This window comes from Stigmatopora argus, chromosome 8 (genome assembly GCF_051989625.1).
Source record: "Stigmatopora argus isolate UIUO_Sarg chromosome 8, RoL_Sarg_1.0, whole genome shotgun sequence".
Lineage (NCBI taxonomy): Eukaryota > Metazoa > Chordata > Actinopteri > Syngnathiformes > Syngnathidae > Stigmatopora > Stigmatopora argus.
The window spans coordinates 17,527,128-17,533,717 of NC_135394.1; the positions used below are offsets into that span (position 1 = coordinate 17,527,128).

The following is a 6,590-nucleotide window of genomic DNA, read 5'->3' on the forward strand; positions in this document are numbered from 1 at the left end:
GAGTTAAGATAACGCTAACTTTTGAGTAGATGTCCGCTAGCGTGACCACCGCCACCTGTTAGCATGTTGGGCTACTCCACTAACAGTTTAGCATCCAACTGGTACGTTAGCCAACGGGCCGCGGCGGCCGCGCTTGGCAAAACTTGGTGAAAACGTCACGAGCGCGGCGTTCCCGCTTTTGTGGGCCCCGCGCCTCATTTCCTGCGGGAGGGCACGCTAACAAAGCCGCTAATTCTCTCGTTAATTAAAGGGAATCACGAGTCAGCCGGCGCTTCAAATTAATCTACGAGACGCGGGCCAGCGCGCGCGAGACGCCGCTAGCTGAGCGCCGCGCCGTTCTCCAAAAAGAAAGTCGGTTACTAAAACTGGTCGGCGTTGCCAATGACGGCAATAGACGTTTTTTTTTTTAGATATGTCCTGATCAGAAATTGGATCTCAATCTTTTGGTCGGAAATGAATAATATTGAGGTTTTTACATTTGTTTACATTTTTTACAGCTTCCATTGACAACACATACGTCTAATTCGACTACTTATTTATTAATTATTTATTGATTGTTTATCTGTTTTTTGTTGTTGTTGTTATTTGTCCACTTATTTACGTTGTTGACTACTTATTTATTTGACTTATTCATTCATTCATTATTTGTCTGTTTGTTTGTTGTTGTTATTTGCGTACTTCCCTACTTATTTAGGTTGTTGACTACTTATTCTGACTACTTATTTATATAATAATTCTTGATTATTTATCTGTTAGCTTGTTTGTTGTTGTTATTTGCGCACTTTCGTATGTTGACTACTTATTATGACCACTTATTTTTTTATTACGTATTTTTAGTTAGTTTGTTTATTTGTATTATTTGTGTACTTCCCTACTTATTTATGTTGTTGACTACTTATTTATTTACTACGCATGATTTATTATTTGTCTTATTTGTCCACTTCCCTACGTATTTACGTTGTTGACTACTTATTTATTTACTACTTATTATTGATTATTTATTTATTATTTTACGTTGTTGACTACTAATTATGACTACTTATTTATTTACTACTTAATGACTTACTACTTATTTATTTACTACATATTATTGATTAGATATTTATTATTTATGTATTATTTGTCCACTTCCCTACGTATTTACGTTGTTGACTACTTATTATGACAACTTATTTATTTACTACTTATTTAATTACTACTTATTTATTTAGTACTTATTTATTTAGTACTTATTTATTTACTACTTATTTACTACTTATTATTGATTACTTATTATTTATGTCTTATTTGTCCACTTTCCTACATATTCATGTTATTATGACTACTTATTTATGTACTACTTATTGATTATTTATTTATTATTTATGTGGTATTTGTCCACTTCCCTACGTATTTACGTTGTTGACTAGTTATTATGACTACTTATTTATTTATTAGTTATTTATTGATTATTTATTAGTTTCTTGTTGTATAGAAGCATTCAGTTCAATTTTTTTAAAATCATTAATTCATCCTTCATGAGTTGATCATCACAATGTAAAAAAAAAATTTTTTTCGAGGAACACGTTGGCGTAACGGCGTTAATGGCGGCTAAAGTAATAAGTTCGTCGACACGATGCCACGCGCGCGTCGACGGGGGGGCGACCAGGCGTCTAATTAGCTCCGGTGAAATGTCGTCGCCGGCCACGCGCATTCCATTCGTCGCCGGTTATAAATACGCCGGGGCGCTAATTAGCCACCGTTAGCGGCACGTGGGAAAGCGCACGTAAAAGTGCGGCTCGCACGTGAAGCGCTTCGGAGGTCGGACGTTTTAACGCGCCGCCTTGACAAACGGTAGCCCGGCCGGTCGTTAGGTGGAGATAAGAACGCTATCGCGGCCAATTTTATCGCCGTCGTTTCTCTTCTCGGCCAGATTGTTAGCGTAATTGCTACGTTAGCGCTCAGAGGGGAGGCTACTTTTTAACCCCCGTCACGCGCTTTGGCCTCGCCGCTCGTTTGGAGGAAATCTTGACACCTTTTCTCGCGCCTGGCTGGGGGTGCTCGACACGACCTCTGTCTTCTTTCAATTAAGCCGCGCCGGCGCTTTAGCTTCAAAAAAGCTAAACGTCAGATCGCCGGTTAATAGGAATGTTTCGGTCAAAAAAGTAAAAAAATATGTAAATGCTAAGTTAAGTGTTTGAGTGGTTAGCGCGTTAGCTTCACCGTTCTGAGATCGAGGGTTCAAGTGTGGGTTTTTTCCCGGGTAGTCCGCTTTCCTATTACATCCCCAAAAACATGCATGCTAGGCTAATTGTATGCTAACTTGTTCTGTGCTATGACTAAATGGTTAGTTAGGGGATGAGTGGTTAGCGCGTTAGTAGCCGCGCTGTTCTGAGATCAAGGGTTCATGTGTGGGTTTTCCCCGGGTAGTCTGCTTTCCTCCTAGGTCCGCAAAACATGCATGCTAGGCTAATTGTATGCTAACTTGTTCCGAGCTATGAGTAAATGTTTAGGTGGATGAGTGGTTAGCACGCTAGCCTCACTGTTCTGAGAATATGGTTTCATGTGTGGGGTTTCTCCGGGTAGTCCGCTTTCCTACTACATCCCCAAAAACATGCATGCTAGGCTAATTGTATGCTAACTTGTTCTGTGCTATGACTAAATGCTTAGTTAGGGGATGAGTGGTTAGCGCGTTAGTAGCCTCGCTGTTCTGAGATCAAGGGTTCATGTGTGGGTTTTCCCCGGGTAGTCTGCTTTCCTCCTAGGTCCGCAAAACATGCATGCTAGGCTAATTGTATGCTAACTTGTTCCAAGCTATGAGTAAATGTTTAGGTGGATGAGTGGTTAGCGTGTTAGCCTCACTGTTCTGAGAACATGGTTTCATGTGTGGGGTTTCTCCGGGTAGTCCGCTTTCCTACTACATCCCCAAAACATGCATGCTAGGCTAATTGTATGCTAACTTGTTCCTAGCTATGAGTAAATGCTTAGTTAGGTGGATGAGTGGTTAGCGCGTTAGTAGCCTTGCTGTTCTGAGAACAAGGGTTCATGTGTGGGTTTTCTCCGGGTAGTCTGTTTTCCTGCCACATCCCCAAAACATGCATGCTAAGCTAATTGTATGCTAACTTGTTGCTGGCTATGAGGGATTGGTCGTTTGTCTCCTTGTGCCTAATTGTATGCTAACTTGCAGGCTAATTGTATGCTAACTTGTAGACTAATTGTATGCTAACTTGTTGCTAGCTATGAGGGATTGGTCGTTTGTCTCCTTGGGCCATGCGATTGGCTGTCCAAGGTGTCTCTTGCCTGGTGCCTATAGTTAGCTGGGATAGGCTCTAGCACCCCCCGTGAACCTTGTGAGGATAATTGGTACAGAAAATGAATGAATGGGTTATGCAAATTTGGTATGAAAAGGAATTATATCAATTTGTGCTGTTTTGATGTAGGAATGGAATTTAATGGGAGGGTCAAAAGGTCAATATTTGATCAAATTAAGGTTTTAATATGTTATAGTCCGAAGGTCCTAATTTATTGTTATGTAAATAGGAATGAGGATTAATTATAGACACTTTTTTGAGGGGGCGGGATTAAAAATGGCACCTGTTTTGGTAAAAAAAAAGAATTTTGGTCAAAAAGATGCAAATTTTTTTGTGAATATGTTTAAATGCCAATTGAATGTTACATGAATAGGAATGATTTGGGTACGCAATGTTGAGTTTATTTTGTGTTTTTGGTCAAAAATGTGGACTAATTGGTGAAATAATGTCATAAATGTGTGAATTGAATATTAGTTGATGTGAATGTTTGAAAATGAATCTCAAAATTGGATTTGTGGACAAATTTTGGCTATTAAAGAAGGCCAACTATGGGTCATAAATTGAAATTTTTGGTCCAAAATGTGTAAAATGAATGAATGAATGGATTTTGACTTTAAAAAAAAAAAAAAAATCCTCCAAAATATGGCATTCAAACGTCTGTTTGGTACAAATCACATACCTGCTAAAACGCTACATGCTACATCGGCTGCTAGACGCTACGGGGGCACCCCGCCTACCTGCGTTCCGATTGGTCGAGTCGAGTCGCTCCGCCGTAGGCCGGCCGGCTCGCCTCCGTCGCCCCGTCCGGTTGGCGCAGCTAATTAATTTCATTAGAAAGTGAAGTCATCTTCATATTTGGAGCGCCGTGGCGTCGCTAATTTATTTTCCAGATTTAATTAGCTCGCCACGAGGAGGATGAGGAGGACGAGGAAGAAGAAAAAAAACAAAAAAAATGCTGCTCGGGCAGGAGGACTTTTTAATTATCAGCTGGGATACATGTGAAAATGTTGACGCCTCGGGGTTGAGTTAATTAAAACCTGCATTATTTTAACTTTAATTAGCTGCCGTCTTTGTTTTCCGCCGCCATATGGCCGTATCCCGTAGTCAAATGTAGTTAATTAAGCTCATTAAGATAATCATTTTAATTACTCCAGACAAAGTGATTGGATCGAGGAGGAACACTTTGGAGGATGAGCGCTTTTTTTTTTTTTTAATTTGGGTTCGATTGGCCGCCGGGCGTGCGAGAAGCGTCTTTCAGGGGGCGTTTGGCGGCGTCGCCGCTAGGGGGCGCGCCGATAAACCGCGGGAGGGGAAGTTGGCGCAGGTCCTGTGAAGAAGAAAAAGAAAAGGCTCATGGATAGTATGTTTGTTTAAGTAGCATGTATAGTAAGCCTTTTATTTCCTGAAAAAACGACCATGTATAGTAAGGCTTTTTTCTTAAAAAAGGACATAGTATAGTAAGGCTTTTTTCATAAAAACGACCATGTATAGCAAGGCTTTTCTTTCAAAACGACCATGTATAGTAAGGCTTTAAAAAAAAAAAGATCATGTATAGTAAGGCTTTTTTTAAAAACGACCATGTATAGTAAGGCTTTTAAAAAAATATCATGTAAAGTAAGGCTTTTTAGTTAAAAAATGACCATGTATAGTAAGGCTTTTTAGTTAAAAAATGACCATATAGTAAGGCTTTTTTTCGTAAAAACGACCATGTCTAGTAAGGCTTATTTGCTAAAAAATGACCATGTATAGTAAGGCTTTTTTCATAAACGATGACCATGTATAGTAAGCCTTTTTTTTCGCAAACTCCACACAGGTGAACCATCCGAGATTTTAACCCAGGATCCCCACTGTGATGTCGACGTGGAAACCACTCAACCACTGGGCCCCCCTAAAGTAAGGCTTTTTTTCTCATAAAAATGACCATGTACAGTAAGGTTTTTTTTTTAATGACCAAGGCTTTTTTCTTAAAAAACGACAAAGTATAGTAAGGCTTTTTTCGTTAAAAAACGACATAGTATAGTAAAGCTTTTCTCTTAAAAAACTACCATGTATCGTAAGGCTTTTTCCTTTAAAAGACGACATAGTATAGTAAGGCTTTTTTTGTAAAAAACGACATAGTAAAGTAAGGTTTTTTCTTTTAAAAAACGACATAGTATAGTAAGGCTTTTTTCTTTAAAAAAACGACATAGTATAGTAAGTCTTTTTTCTTTAAAAAACGACATAGTATAGTAAGGCTTTTTTCCGTAAAAAACGACATAGTATAGTAAGGCTTTTTGCTTTAAAAAACGACATAGTATAGTAAGGCTTTTTGCTTTAAAAAACGACATAGTATAGTAAGGCTTTTTTCCGTAAAAAACGACATAGTATAGTAAGGCTTTTTTTCTTTAAAAAACGACATAGTATAGTAAGGCTTTTTGCTTTAAAAAACGACATAGTATAGTAAGTCTTTTTTCTTTAAAAAACGACATAGTATAGTAAGGCTTTTTTTCTTTAAAAAACGACATAGTATAGTAAGGCTTTTTTCTTAAAAAACGGCATATTATAGTAAGGCTTTTTGCTTTAAAAAAACGATATAGTATAGTAAGGCTTTTTGCTTTAAAAAACGACATAGTATAGTAAGGCTTTTTTCCGTAAAAAACGACATAGTATAGTAAGGCTTTTTGCTTTTAAAAACGACATAGTATAGTACGGCTTTTTTCCGTAAAAAACGACATAGTATAGTAAGGCATTTTGCTTTAAAAAACGACATAGTATAGTAAGTCTTTTTTCTTTAAAAAACGACATAGTATAGTAAGGCTTTTTTCTTAAAAAACGACATAGTATAGTAAGGCTTTTTGCTTTAAAAAAACGACATAGTATAGTAAGGCTTTTTGCTTTAAAAAAACGACATAGTATAGTAAGGCTTTTTTCCGTAAAAAACGACATAGTATAGTAAGGCTTTTTTTCTTAAAAAACGATATAGTATAGTGTTAGGTTCATCCAATTGTATGTTTATCCTTAGGTATTTCAGCTTTCAATAAAAAAGGCATCTGTAGTCACATCGCCATTTCATTCTTGCAAGAAGAGAATACATCCTCGCGCTCGGCCGGTCAAGATTATTCTAACAACTCGAAGTCCGTTTCGCTAATTTATTCATAAGGTTTTAACGCCATGCCCCATAGAAGTCTAAACATTCGTAGAGTCTCACAACAATTTTGCACAGTTATCAAAACAATTGTAGGTCCTGTCGAATCTTCCCGAAACAGTCCTTGGTTCCCAAGAGCGCTTGTTGTGAGACCTTCTTCCGAAGCCGTAAACAGT

At 38.0% G+C, this 6,590-nt stretch overlaps 1 long non-coding RNA gene across 1 annotated transcript in view; it reads left to right on the forward strand.

Moving 5' to 3' along the window:
- LOC144079433 (uncharacterized) overlaps nucleotides 1-5,184 on the forward strand; it is a 62,948-nt gene extending 57,764 nt beyond the window's left edge. The window contains exon 4 of the long non-coding RNA XR_013301524.1: nucleotides 5,104-5,184. This is a non-coding gene — a long non-coding RNA (uncharacterized LOC144079433). The remainder of the gene's footprint in view (nucleotides 1-5,103) is intronic.
- Nucleotides 5,185-6,590: the final 1,406 nt, after the last annotated feature.